Below are 15058 nucleotides of genomic sequence, written 5' to 3'. Positions count from 1 at the left end.
CGTCCTTTACCCCGAAAGAGACAAACGCAACGGCTTTTGGCAAACACAACAGCTTTCAGACTTCAACAGACTGACTGCTTCCAACGCAGTAAAAAGAGGGAAGGAGAACTTAGCAGAGAGGTGGGGCTCTCTTTGAACTCAGGGGCACGAAGGACTGACGGACTAGTGTTGGGTCGATCACCCCAGCCCAGAAAGGTCCCTTCCCACCTACTAAAGGCAACATGGAAGGTTGTAAAAACTCGAACAGAGAAGGGGGTTCTAGGGCACACGTCTAACCCACCAGCATCCCAATACAGTGGTGCCTCGCTAGACAATGATAATCAGTTCCATTGAAATTGCTGTTTAGCGAAATCATTGTCTAGCGAAAAGCATTTCCCCATTGGAATGCATTGAAACCTGTTTAATGCGTTCCAATGGGGAAGAATCGTCGTCTAGCAAAGATTGGCCATAGGAAAGCCGCTTTGCGAATGCCGATCAGCTGTTTAAATCACTGTTCTGCGAAGCTTAAGTCCCGAAAACACCCGTTATGCAAGCACGAAGGGAGCTGTCAAAATCGTCATCCAGCAAAAATCGGTTTGCGAAGCAGGGACCAAACATTGTCCAACAAAATTCCCCCATAGGAATCACTGTTTTGCGAATCGCTATAGCGATTGCAAAAAGTCAATGTCTAGCGAAAAAACTGTCATGCGGGTTAACTGTCTAGCGAGGCACCACTGTATTTACTATAGAATGAGAAGTGAGTAGACATTCTATGGTGGTCCTTGGAACCCTTGGCTACAGTGGCACTAAAACCACCCTTCACGACAAGGGAAATGAAAGAGAAGGGAAATAAATAATGGCCATAATCCTGTTTCTTATACCCAGGACACTCCTCGATACAGAGCACGTTACCATGGTCTCTCGAGACTGAAGGATGCCTATGCATACCCAGTGATGTAGCTCCATCCAAACAACTTTCTGCAACTCCCCACAAGTTCAGAAGTCAGCGTAGGTATTTGCTATCACACACCAGCCATGTGTTTGGCACACCACAGTCTCTACCTACCATGACTTCCAAACCTGCATTGATTCCCCTCTTAAATTTATGTCAATGGAATTATACCACACTCAGCATGTAATGGGATTCTGGCCAAGAGTTGAAGCATTCATTTAAAAAAAAAACATTGCTAGAATCATAGAACAATGGATTCGGAAGGGGCCTGTAAAGCCATGAAGTTCAACCCTTTACTCTGTCAGGAATCCAAGTTCAATTATAATAGAATTATAGAATAATAGAGTTGGAAGGCATCTATCTATCTATCTATCTATCTATCTATCTATCTATCTATCTATCTATCTATCTATCTATCTATCTATCTATCTATCTATCTATCTATCTATCTATCTATCTATCTATCTATCTCTATCTATCTATCTATCTATCTATCTATCTATCTATCTATCATAGGTCGCACATACTAAATTCCTGCCTACCTCACAATGTCTGCAGCAATTTCTTGGGGCTGAAAACTGGGGACTAGTGGACTTATTTGTGTGGTGGCCCTCCCTAGGTTGATAGTCTCTTACTCGTTCCTCACCGACTTGCATGGACTGCTCAGACATGGACCCCAATAACATCTGGAGAACTTCGGGCCCTACAGCTTTCCATCAAGAGAAGCTTCCCTCTGTTACTGACCCAGATAGGAAAAGTGATTCCTGAAGCCCTTCACTACTCTCCCGTAACTTTACCAAGCTCTGGTTACCAATCACCACCTCCTAAGTTTGCCTTCTGACACAGAGCTTTTTGTGAGAAAAGACAGCCATGGCTTTCAAGCTGTGATTTGTCATTTTTCCTGAATACAACAGAGGGACGAGAATTTCTCTCATGCCCCTGGCATCTGGGGCAAAGCAATCTCCAGCCACTGGAAGGATCAGCCTTCATAGCACGTTATGAATAAGTCGACTTGCTGGCATGGAATGCTAAATATTTCCCAGCCCTCCTGCACGGTTCCAAGAATCTCTTCTGGGTCACGGTGACATGGGAGGTGGGAGACAATGAGCAAGGAAAGCATAATTCACAGGTACTTGTGCCTACACTCCCTCCGAACAGTCCTCTCAGCAGCTCATAACCAATATAAGCTTCCCCCTCTTGCATTGTGTTACACAGGACGGCCCGCTTGTAGCCATGATGAAGATCTTGTTGACACGGATGCTACTGCTGCTTGTTGGTTTAGATCTGTCCACTCCAGGTAAGACCAGGATAGTTTGGGATTTTGGAAATGCATGTAGATCTGTCTGTCTGAATAGTTTTCAGGCTTCGGTGGTACCTTATGTGACTGGTATGCAGCTCAAATCAGCATGCATGGGAACAACCCTTGTCTATCTAGCATGTATGGCTTCACACACCTTGGTCTATACGTCTCAGAACCATCAGTTTTAACTGACAGAAATGGTTCTCCAAAGTTTCAGGGGCAGGTCCCTCCTAAAAGCCTCAAAATCCCTACTATTCTGTAGTGGTCTCCCATCCATCTACCAACCTGGCTTGACCCTGCTGAACTTCCGAAGTCATGCATAAGATACGTTTGGTGATACCACTCTGTCAAAAAAAAATCTGGGCCCCAACATGGTAGAAAACAGAAGGCCTGTTTTTCTTGAGAAGAATATTTATACACTTCTGGGAGTTCTATTGTCTATAACGCAAGGAACTGGCACGTCCACTAAAATCTTAGGTTGAAAAGATGGAAGTGCAGTCTCGGGATGCAGAAAATATCATGCGCTTTATTTCAGGATGAAAAATGCCCAATGCATTTCGGCCTATCAGCCTTCTTCAAGGTCTATATAACATCGAAAGAATTATAATTGCAAGGCTTCAACATTATAATTTATTGGGGACAACATGAATACATTCATATAGACACGATTCTTTAAGCAGCCATGGGTGTAAAAGACCAGCCGTTCTTTTTACCCTGATCTCTTCCCCAAACTCCCTAAATACAGAAGCAATTTTTTTTAAAAAAAATGCCAAGCAATGATGATGATGGCTTGATCATTTCACTCAAAGTTTTCTCACCGGATGAGTCTTCCTACTTTTTAGTTCTTACTGGTTCAGACTCAACTGGTTTATGTCGGGAGGTGGTTCTCTTAGGGCTCTTGAAAGAGGGAGGGAGAGAACCGAGGGGTTTGGATGAATGGATGGATGTGGTTCGGTAAGGAGGGTGCGCCATTGGCATCGTGGTCCACGGTAAATCCATCACTGAAAAAAAAACTTGGGGTACTCTCTTCCCTTGTTGATGCCTGCTTCTGCTCCAGATTAGGTATCACTAAAAAGGGGGATTGAAAATAAAACAGACAACATTATACAGTAATGTTGAATTTTCTAACTCTTGTTAGAATCTTGTTGAATTTTCTAGCTCTGTGAGAATTCCCTTTTCATGCTTGTTTTGTATTTTGTGTTGTAAGCCGCCTAGAGTGGTCGCAATGACCAGATAGGCGGGGTATAAATGGAATAAATAAAAATAATGCCATTGTACAAAATGCTGGTAAGGCTGCATCTGGAGTACTGTGTACAGTTCTGGTCTCCGCACCTTAAAAAAAAAAAAACATCGTGGAACTGGAAAAGGTGCAGAAAAGAGTGACTAAAATGATGACTGGGCCGGGGCATCTCCCTGATGAGGAAAGGCTACAGTGTTTGGGGCTCTTGAGTCTAGAGAAAAGGGCACCTGAGGGGGAACCTGACTGAGACGTATAAAATTACGCAGATGTATAAAGTGAATGGAGGGAAGGTTTTTCCCCTTTCATGCAATACCAGAACCAGGGGACATCTACTCAAATGGAGTGTTGGGAGAGTAAGAACAGACAAAAGAAAATATTTCTTGACCCAGCGTGTGGTTAGTCTGTGGAACTCCTGGCCACAGGATGGGGTGATGCCATCTGGCCTAGAGGCCTTTAAAAGGGGATGGGACAGATTCCGTGAGGAAAAGTCTATTGCAGGTGACAAGCCATGATGGGGATGTACTGGTATATAATCTCCAGGCTTTGAAGGAAGGGACCTCCAAATGCCAGATGCAGGGGAGGGGGATTGGGAGACAGGGATCTCGTGGTCTCATGGCATCTGGTGGGGCCACTGTGAGATACAGGAAGCTGGACTAGATGGGGCCCTTGGCCTGATCCAGCAGGGCTTTTTTTTTATGTTCTTATGATTTCCTTCCTCTCCTACATGTGGGGAGAACTGAATCAGAAAAAGGACACCACTATTTGTGTGGGCTCTCCAGGTAAGTGCAGGTCATGGGTTACAATGAGTCTGAAGTGGAGAGATTCTGTTTTCCGTGGGCGCTCTTTAAGGGACTCGGGGACGCCCCCAGAGAATCAGCGTCCCAAATCATCTGGAGGGCCCACAGAGAGAGCAGAAGCTCTCTTATTCCGACTGGTTCCTCCCCATGTGCAGGAGAGCAAATTTGTAACCATGTGCCAAAGGTGGGTGGGTGGGGGTTTAGACCACTGCCCTTTGCCTCTGGAAAGCAGGCGCCACTGAATAGGGCTTCAGATGTTCTTGGCTTTGCTGTCACCGACCGAACCCATTTGCTCTTCCACCGCACCTCACTCCTTCTGAAAGAATGTTGTCCATTTCCCCGGCCACTGTGAACGATGTGTCCCTCTTTGCTCTCGGCAGGAACGGTCCCAGCCCGACCAGCCAGCTGCGACCCGCCACACCACACCTGCCGAGTGGGCTATTGCACCGAGGAGGAGGTTCCCGACGGCAGGTTTTGTTTCGAGCCGGTGATTCTGTGCTGCAAACGGTGGCCCCAGAAAGCCAAGCGCCCCGAGGAAACTGGGGAAGTCGCTCCCTTTGGAAAAGTCCTGGGCAGCCTCCTCTGATCGGGAAGAGGGGCTTTGGAAACGACGCTCCCCAAATAATCTCAATACTGTACGTTGAAGGTGAAAATGCAGGATGAAATACTTCCGTTGACTCTTATTCCTGTAGGCCTTTCAGCGGCAGTCTGCAATGGGGAAAACTTTGAGGACCGTTTCTCAGTTATAGTGTTCCTTCTTCCTTGAGCTTCAAGGCCTTTAAAGAGTTTACAGTCGTGCCCCGCTTTACGATTACCCCGCATTACGACAAATCCACTTCATAACGATGTTTTTGCGATTGCAATTGCGATCGCAAAACAATGGTCAAAATGGGGTTTTTGCTTTGCGAAGATCGGTTCCCTGCTTCAGGAACTGATTCTTCGCATTACGACAATCAAAACAGCTGATCGTCGGGTTTTCAAAATGGCCACCGGGTGCTCAAAATGGCTCCCCGCTGTGTTTAGGGATGGATTCCTCACTATACAGGCACCGAAAATGGCCGCCATATGGAGGATCTTCCCTGGACGGCGAGTTTTTAGCCCATTGGAACGCATTGAACGGTTTTCAATGCGTTTCAATGGGCTTTTTATTTTCGCTTTACGACGTTTTTGCTTAACAGCAATTTTCCTGGAACGGATTATTGCCGTTAAGCGAGGCACCACTGTACTTCCTGTGTTCTACTGGGTATGATTCAGGGATGTTCATAGAATCATAGAATAATTGAGTTGGAAGGGGCCCTAAAAGACAGATGAATGTTTTGATGCATTCTAGGGTGCTATTTTTTTGACCGAACACCAGGAGGCAGTGGAAGACAGGAGGGCCTGGCGTGCTCTGGTCCATGGTGTCACGAAAAGTCAGACACAACTTAACCACTAAACAACAAGGGTGCTATTTCCATTTAAGCAGGGTAAAGATGCTGCTGCTGGATGTTGGAGCTTTTTGCAACCTCGCAAGCTGCCTTTAGTGCGTTTTGGATGGAAGAGACCTTTCTGGGCTGGGATGACTGTCAATCTATTCAGCAGTAACCAAAGAGAGCCCCGCCTCTCTCCTCGGTGCCTCTTTCCCTCTCTTTAATCTTTGGAGGTCAGTGAGGGTGTTTGTAGTATGTTGCTGAAAGCAGCCATGTTTTGTCAGTTCACTGTTTGGTCTGTTCACACCTGTAAGAAACAAAAATGGATTTTAGTCTTTCTTCTGTTAATGTCTCAGAGTGAGGTGTTGAGATTGTAAGTGCCAGTAAATGAGGAAAAAAGGGCATGAAGTAATCTGCGGGAGCTTGAAGCTATTCTGCTGTGTGAATCCCTGCACTTCTGCTGCACGGCTAGAGAAATTAAACCAGAAGTTCAAAACACTGTAATACTGGACATCACTGCCATGCTTAAACTAAACATGAACCTTTAAACACACCAGTATGTACCAAGGATTCCAGTTCCATAAAAAGACTGGGAGTTATGAGCAACTCACATAGTCTTTCAGAGAATTTTGTCCACTGTTCCTGATTTACTCCCATGGAGGGACTCCTCGGTAAGATTCCAAAGTACCCCTTCTCTCTTAGGGACAAACTATTCATTAAACATTTGTTGGTGTTGGTGGTGTGTGCCTTCAAGTCAGAACTGACTTCGAGAAACCCTAATAGAGCTTTCGAGATAAGTGAGAATTGTCCACACCTCCAGTGAGCTTCCATAGCAGCTGGGGTGGGAGAGGAGGAAATCCAAACCCTGAGCCCTACCCCATCACTCTATCCCCCTATACCACCATTAATACTGCAATCACGCTGGTGTTCCGGAGATGCGATTTAGGCAGGCCTTCGTGTCCGTTTGCCAAGGACATCCGTGCTCTCCTGCTGAAGGCAGCTCACCCCCCCCCCCAAAAAAAACACAAGGTGATTTGCCAACGAATGGAGTGTTGTGAAAACCAGTAATAGCCAACACGGAAGGAACTCTGTGTTCCAATGACACGTTGTCCGTGTTATATCATTCAGTGCTCAAGAGTTTTGACAGCTATTTTGGAACAGTCATTGGGTGCAAGTATACCAGTTCATTAACGGAGATTACATACACCATTTGGGGAATACAGTACCTTACTTTCCTATTTCTCATGTGTAACTAAAATCCTTCCCCAAACCTCTTAGCACATCTGAACGCTCCAACTCATGATCTGGAAGACCAACCCCAACTTCTTTCTGCCCAGTTAGTTCCTCACTACCTCAGTTCCCTCAAGAAAGTGCAAGGCACTGTGCTTGAATTATTATGGGATATCCTTCACCGCTCAGCGAGTCTACCTCCCCACATTTTTTATTACACTTGCTTATTTATAGCAGTTACATTCTGCCTTTCTTCAGCTCATGATTTGCCCGAGGAAACGTTTCTAATGGTGAAGATCGAGGGGGTCACTGTCGAACTGACCTTATTTGGATGGCCGTTCCCACCGAAGCCAGCCAGAAGGTGATGGGTCTGGTGGCCATGATCTTAGTTTTTTTGATCTTAATCGTTGTGAAGTGGATTCGTCGTAATGCGTAAAGCTTCAGACCATTTTTGGCGCTCTCCTTCTTTCACCCCCAGTTCTTCATAGACTCCTAGAATAGTTGGAAGGAGCCGATCAGGCCACTGAGTCCAATGCCCTGCTCCATGTGCGAACCCAAATCAATGTACAGTGGTGTTTCTCTAGACGATGACAATCCGTTCCACTGAAATCGCTGTTTAGCGAAATCATTGTCTAGTGAAAAGCATTTCCCCATTGGAATGCACTGAAACCTGTTTAATGTGTTCCAATGGGGAAGAATCGTCGCTGTCTAGCGAAGATCGACCATAGGAAAGCCGCTTTGCGAAGGGCTGATCAGCTGTTTAAATAGCTGTCTTGCGAAGCTTAGGTCCCAAAAACACCCGTTTTGCGAGCACGGAAGGAGCTGTCAAAATCGTCGTTCAGCGAAAATCGGTTTGTGAAGCAGGGACCAAACATTGTCCGGCGAAATTCCCCCATAGGAATCACTGTTTTGCGAATCGCTATAGCGTTCGCAAAAAGTCAATGTCTAGTGAAAAAACTGTCATGCAGGGTAACTGTCTAGCGATGCACCACTAACCCGATAGATTGTCGTCTAATTTTCTCTTGGATTAGTTTACCAGCAGATGGCAGTGTTGGCTCAGTTTGCTTTATGCAACTGCGGGTTAATTAATTAATTATTTTCAGTCAAGCAGACTCTTTCCAGGGCTTCCTGAGTGTGTCGTGGGTGGAAGTGGTTTCCCATGCTCTTCTTCTGCGTGCATTCTGGGATCACGCAGCCTGCCCAAAAACCACACCGACGCTGGCTGTTCTCCTTGGATCCACAGCGGGGAATCGAACCTCCCAACCTACAGATTCTCCACCAGGTCACCAACTCTGAGATGCAGCTACACTGGCAAGCCGAATCAGAACCGTCCGGCTTGGCATCAGCTTGATTTGCTTCTTGTCGTTGTCGATTCATGTTGTCGATTCGGCACCCGCATGAAGACCCCGGGTTGCTCCAGGGTCACTATCCACTCTGGCCTCTCAACTGGATTGGATTTCAGATCCAAATGGATTGGATAGAAGGACAGCCAACCCCCAGCTCTAGGAATTTTTGAAGGGTTGCCCGGTGGTTGGGAAAGGGGGCAGTTTTCTAAAGTTCTCCATACACATAGAAAAATACACACAAACCACGGAAACATGGGAGTTATTTCACGTCAATTTCCTGGTTAGGCTTCGCCTTGAGTCTTGTGTCCATTTCAGGACACCACAATTCAAGAAGGATGCCGACAAACTGGAGCAAGTGTAGAGGCGGGCGACAAGGATGATCAGGGGGCTGGAAGCCAAGCCCTTGGAGGAGGAAAGACGGAAAGAACTGGGCAGGTTTAGCCTTCAGAGAAGAAGACCGAGGGGAGGTGGGATAGCTCTCTTCGAAGACTTGAAAGGCCGTCATACAGAGGAGAGGCGGGATCAACCCAGAGTGCAGGACACACAACAATGGGCTCAAAGTACAGGAAGCTAGATTTTAATTAAATACCAGGTAAAACTTCCTAGCTGTTAGAGCAGTGCAACAATGGAATCCATGACCTCAAGAGGTGTTGAGCGCTCCAACCCTGGAGGCATTCAAGAGAAATTTAGGCAACCCCCTGGCAGATCTGCTTTGATTTGTACAGTATTTCTGTATAGTAAAGGGGTAGGACTCGATAGCCTTAGAGGCTGCGTCCAACTTCACTATTCCTTCCTTCCTTCCTTCCTTAATTCCTTCCTTCCTTCCTTCTCTCTTTTTCTTCCTTCCTTCCTTCTCTTTCTCTTTTCCTTCCTTCCTTCTCTTTCTCTTTCTCTCTCTCTTTCTTTTGTTTCCTTCCTTCCTTCCTTCTCTTTCTTTCTCTCTCTCTCTTCCTTCCTTCCTTTCTTCCTTTCTTCCTTCCTTCCTTCCTTCCTTTCTTCCTTCCTTCTCTTTCTTTCTCTCTTTTCCTTCCTTCCTTCCTTCCTTCTCTTTCTCTTTTCCTTCCTTCCTTCTTTCTCTCTTTCTTTCTCTCTTTTCCTTCCTTCCTTCCTTCCTTCCTTCCTTCCTTCCTTCCTTCCTTCCTTCCTTCCTTCCTTCCTTCCTTCTCTTTCTCTCTTTTTCTTCCTTCCTTCCTTTCTCTTTTCCTTCCTTCCTTCTCTCTTTCTTTTCCTTCCTTCCTTCTCTCTCTCTTTCTCTCTCTCTCTTTCTTTCTTTTCCTTCCTTCCTTCTCTCTTTCTCTCTCTTTCTTTCTTTTCCTTCCTTCCTTCCTTCCTTCCTTCCTTCCTTCCTTCCTTCCTTCCTTCCTTCCTTCCTTCCTTCTCTTTCTTTCTGTCTTTTCCTTCCTTCCTTCCTTCCTTCCTTCTTTCCTTCCTCTTTCCCTCCCTCATCTTTTGAACTTTACAGTGATAAAAGTGTTAAAGTGATTGACTGCTGGTCTTAATAGTTTGTTTTAAAAAAAAAAAGGACAAAAAATATACTTTAGGATGTCCAGTGAGAAAGACTGTCGGGTAATGGTTCCCGCTCTCTTAAAATACCACACCCGATCTTACTATTTTTATTTATTTATTTAAAATATTTTTGCCCTGCCTTTCTCCTTAAAAGGATCCAGGGTGGCTCACAACCATTAAAAGGCAAAATTTAAAAGCTAAAAATGAAGTAAGTGTACAAATGTTAAAAAGGAATCGAACAAGTATTATATGAAAGAATGGTAAATAAAATCAGTTTACTAAAGACTCATTCAAAAACAACATGGCACAACAATCCATTTAAAAAACATCTCTCAGGCCCCCACCCTGGTCCTTTTGCTGTTGTCATGTGCTGTCAAGTTGCCTCCGACTTAGGGAGTCCTTGTGAACCAGTGGGGAAAAAATCACACTTGAATTGGTGCAATTAGTTTAAAAAAAAAAGGAGAAGCCCTCAACACCAGAGATAGGAAAGTCCAAATTGAAAAGGGGGAAAGACCGACTGATCCTCACGGACCTCTATGTCATGTGATCATTGATGAATACTTCCAGTTCACCCATTCCTGAGCAAATTGGGAAGTGTTTTTCAATGTATCCACATGTTCAGTGAGTATTCGGGCCAGCGGATGAATAGGAAGATGTCATATGTTGTGTTAGATCAGGTCTTTCCTCATCAGATTCATGGCAATGCTTTTTTTTTTCCTCTTGGTTTCTCCCTCCCTGATAAATTTATTCTGATTTTCTGCACATCGTTTTACACAATGATCCATAGACTTTTAAATGTATATCCATACATCGATCCATTTATTTAAATTTCATGACGTTGTTCCTTGCACTTTTCAAATATTTGAAAGGGAGTCCTACGGAAGAAGGGCAGGATCTGTTCCGGATCATCCCAGAGCGTAGGACACACCACCGTGGGCTCAGGAAGCCAGATGTTGCGTGAACATCAGGGGAAAACATCAGGACGACAATGGAACCGAGTACCACAGATATGGAGGACCTAAAAACACATTTAAAAGCAACAGAGCACAACAGTCCCTTTTTGAAAAATCTCTCACAGACTGCCTGTCAGAAAGGAAAAGCTCGTCTGAAGAGAAAGGTCTTGGCCTGGTTGCAGAAGAACAGCAAAAATGGGGTCAGTCTGGCCTCCAGTGGGAGGGAGTTCCAGAGGCTCAACCACAGTATTTTGTCCAGTGGATCAGACTAAAGGCCTCTTCAGTTCGCCGTCTCTTGGTTTCTGATCATGGCCTGTGGGAAGAAGGCCACAAATGGAACATGAATACCGTAGGACCCTCCTCTTCGCCATTAAACGGCACAGAGAGGTTTACGCCCACGTTTCTGCCACATTGGCCCTGAAATCCATCCACGGTCACCCTGGCCATCGTCCAGCCGGGACCTCGTCCAAGAAGCTTGGCGTCTTCTCCACACACTCGTGCTTGCTCATGAGTTTTCCTTTACATTCTCCACAGCTTTTCCCTCGGGAGGGGTGTGTTAAGCAGGGAAATGGGGAGAAGAAGGGAGGCGCTGGACGGGGAGCCATGACGACACCTTAGGATCTCCCGAAGGCCATCGGGCAGAGATAAGGGGCCGACTCGCTGAAAAAGCCATTGTGAGGTTTTTCCACTTTCTTGACATCTAGCCCGGTGATATTCTGCAGGCCTAGAAGCTCCGGCCAAAGAAACTGAATGTATGGCTTATGTCTTCCCACTTGGCTGGCCCCGTTCCTCCTGTGAAGTTCACGCCTCCGAGTCCTCCACCACCCCTGATCCAGGTGATGTCATGAGGCTTTGGTGCCGAAGACGTGAAGTTCTTCCATGAGATTGGAGCTGGGGGTGGGAGGAAAGGCAGACCAGACCCACGCCACGGTGCCAGGAACCAACACAGACCTATGTTCTCACACAGAGCCTTATCGCTGGTGGCCTGGCGGCCGTCCTGCCATGGAGGGAGGCAGGGGAGAAGAGACGAAGGCGGTCGTGGCCGGAGCCACCTCCAAGTTGGGAAGGCATAAATGCATCTCACCATGGGTGGCGTGGAGGGGGTACGGCGTGGCAGGACATGGCCTCGTGAAGTGGACATATCCAAGGCCGGTTTCTGGCATTGAACAGAAACAGGATCAATTTTCCAGGAAGATAAAATTAATTTGCAACAGAGTCAAGGAAGGGAACTTCATCATAAAACAGAACAGGGGCCAAGAACTGCTGGATAGCTCTGTGGTTTAGGCATCTGGCTGCAGAGCCAGAGGTTGGGGTTTGATTCCCCTTCTGGGCCTCCTTAACAGGGGCTGGACTTGATGATCTATTGGGTCCCTTCCTGCTCTGCAGTTCTAAGAGGATGATGAACATCTCAGAGCTGATACAGTGTAGGGGTGGTTTTAAACTACAGCTGCACTTCCTTCCTTCCTTCCTTCCTTCCTTCCTTCCTTCCTTCCTTCCTTCCTTCCTTCCTTCCTTCCTTCCTTCCTTCCTTCCTTCCTTCCTTCCTTCCTACCTTCCTTCCTTCCTTTCTATATTCTTTCTTTCTTTCTTTCTTTCTTTCTTTCTTTCTTTCTCTCTCTCTCTCTCTCTCTCTCTCTCTCTCTCTCTCTCTCCTTCCTTCATTCCTTAATTTCTTTCTTAATTTCTTTCTTAATTCCTTCCTTCTAAATACTTCTAAACTTCCCATCTGATCCATGGTCACTCAGGGTGGCGAACAACAGGGATTGGTATAAACATACGAATGCAGACAACACCAATTAAAATTAATTCAAAAACAGGCGGTGGCGGTAGATATTAAGCATATAGTTAGATACGGAATGTTCATATTTGTTTCCCTGGGAGAACCAGATGCGCACATACCAAACCAACAAGTCCAATTACCTGACTCAGAGATGAAACGGTAACCAGTGTAAGCCATCCGGCACAGGGGAAATATGTTAGTATGTGTTGATTCCCCTAAGTAATCTGGCCATCGCATTGTGGACCTGCTGCAGTTACCGGATCTTTCTTCAGGCTACCTGTCCTCTACACCTGCGGTGCCCAACCTTGGGTAATCCAGATGTGATTGGGCTGCAACCCCCCGACCCCCCCCCCCAACCAGCACACAGCTGAGGGCGAAGCCTTATGGGAATTGCAGTCCGAGGACACCTGGGCTACCCCAAGGTTGGGAACCACTGCTCTATCCCATACGGGTAATAAAAATGTCCTACCCTAGAGGGTTATTGTGTGGCTTTGATGATTGGTGAGCGACAGCAGAGGGCTTTTCAAAAGAACAAGGCAGATTCCTGTATCAAGAAGGACAGAAAAATGGAGCTGCCGCCTTCTTTTTAATCCCTAACCCTCTGGCTGAAATTCATTCACACTTTTCTTTGTTAAATGGTTCAAATCTTCTTTATTTTCAACCCGCTCATTCGTTCTGGGCCCAGGGAATTGGAAAATTGTGCTTCCGCTCTCCCCAAACAGAGCAGGGTGGCTTTGTTTTTGCCATGTGGGATAAATCTGGGAGGAAAGTGACAGAAAACGTATGACGTCTCCCTAAGAACATGGGTGAGGGCCCAGATTCGTGCCGCGGCCCACTGGAATTTTAATAGATTTATCTCTCCTGAGGAGGGGGGAGACCATAACAAATTGGTCTCCCTTGCTCCGAAGGAGTAAGGCAGGAAAAAAAAAGGAACAAAATTCTCCGCCTTTATGTGTCTGTGCGCGCACATACCTCACTTGGTGAGAAAGGAAACACTCAAATCTCCAGGGCCCTGCCAAAAGAGCTACAGACATTGCGCCTCTTGGAGCGCATGGGAGTTAAACCAGGGGCAAAGGCCTTCTTCTGGAAGAGCTTTATCGCTCTGCGGCTGAAAGGCTTCATGCGCAGTTCGTTTGTATTGTCACACAGGAACCGCTGGCTCTTCTCAGGGAGAACCTGCCGGGCTGTCAGCTCACACGGCTGTGTTGTCGTAGAGGCCAGGAAGACACCTAAAAAGAAAGACACAAAAATTAAACTAAGTTGAAATGAAAGTAAGAACGTTTTTTTTCTCTCTCTTTCAAGAGGCAATCAATATTAAAGGACAATTGAAGTGAGAGCGATTTAAAGCAGAGCAAATTGCATTGCTTATAGACCGCCCCATGGCCAACTTTGGGCCTCCAGATGTTCCTGGACTACAACTCCCAGAAGCCCTCACCACCACCTCTGCTGGCCAGAATTTCTGGGAGCTGAAGTCCAAGAACATCTGGAGGCCCAAGATTATGGACCACTGGCTTAAAGCACTCTCTAGGTGGTTTACAATTTTTAAGTATGCAGGTTACACATTGCCCCCACCGAGCAAGCTAGCCTCAGAAGGACGGAAGGTCGAGTCAAGATCCATTTACCTGGATCCACTGGGATCAAACTCAGGTGGTGAGCAGAGTCTTCACTGCAGTACTACAGTTTAACCACTGCACCACAAGGCTCCTGGAAGAAAACATATCCGGCCTTCTTCAGCAGACCACTAGGGTCCAAAAATTCTCCATGAACAAAAATACCAACTCTTTGATTCTCTTTTGGCCAGATTTCACCTGGCATAAGTTTTCATGGACTGGCAGTACCACATTTAGCCACTTGTTTCAAGGTTGTAACTCTCAATCTCCTGCATTGCCAGGGGGTTGTAGCAGGTGATGTCTGAGTTCCCTTTCAACTCCATGATTCTAAAAAGCTGGACATATCCCATTGCTAGTCTTAATTAAAGTAGACCTATTGAATTAATGGAATTTACACAAGCATTGCCATATCATTCAGTGAGTCTATTCCAGGTGGGACTTGCTTTTATTTTAAGATGACAGGTAAGGAGGAGGTAAGCACTGGCTTCGTTGGCAACTGTGACTGCATTAATCCTGAAATTCTGTACAACCATGTGCCTGGAACGAAAATGTTTTATCACTTTCTAATTGTGAAGCCAATGGGTCAGAAATCAAATCAAGCTTGAAGTTTCTCCGGAACCAAAAATGACAAAATTGAGGCTGTCCTGTTTTAGGCACATCAGGAGAATGGTATTTATGTATTTATATATTTAGTTGGTTGGTTGGTTGGTTGGTTGGTTGGTTGGTTGGTTGGTTGGTTGGTTGGTTGGTTGGTTGGTTGGTTGGTTGGTTGGTTGGTTGGTTGGTTGGTTGGTTGGTTGGTTGGTTGGTTGGCTGGCTGGTTGGTTGGCTGGTTGGTTGGTTGGTTGGTTGGTTGGTTGGCTCATTGGTTGGTTGGTATATTATGCCATTAGTGCACACACTACTCTGGGCAGTTTACAAGTTAAAACCTTACAAAATCTCAAAAACCCAACATG

At 46.0% G+C, this 15058-nt stretch overlaps 2 long non-coding RNA genes across 2 annotated transcripts in view; both read left to right on the top strand.

The window, feature by feature from the left end:
• The window catches only part of LOC144584822 (uncharacterized), a 274399-nt gene that overhangs the window by 146605 nt on the left and 112736 nt on the right, over positions 1-15058 (top strand). The gene's annotated exons all lie outside the window — the stretch shown is intronic.
• On the top strand, positions 104-6181 carry LOC140703270 (uncharacterized). The gene is made up of 2 exons (XR_012082698.2): positions 104-2228; positions 4649-6181. It is a non-coding gene; the product is annotated as an uncharacterized LOC140703270 (long non-coding RNA).

The sequence above is a fragment of the Pogona vitticeps genome, chromosome 1, assembly GCF_051106095.1.
Source record: "Pogona vitticeps strain Pit_001003342236 chromosome 1, PviZW2.1, whole genome shotgun sequence".
NCBI lineage: Eukaryota > Metazoa > Chordata > Lepidosauria > Squamata > Agamidae > Pogona > Pogona vitticeps.
This window is presented reverse-complemented; position numbering and strand designations above follow the sequence as displayed.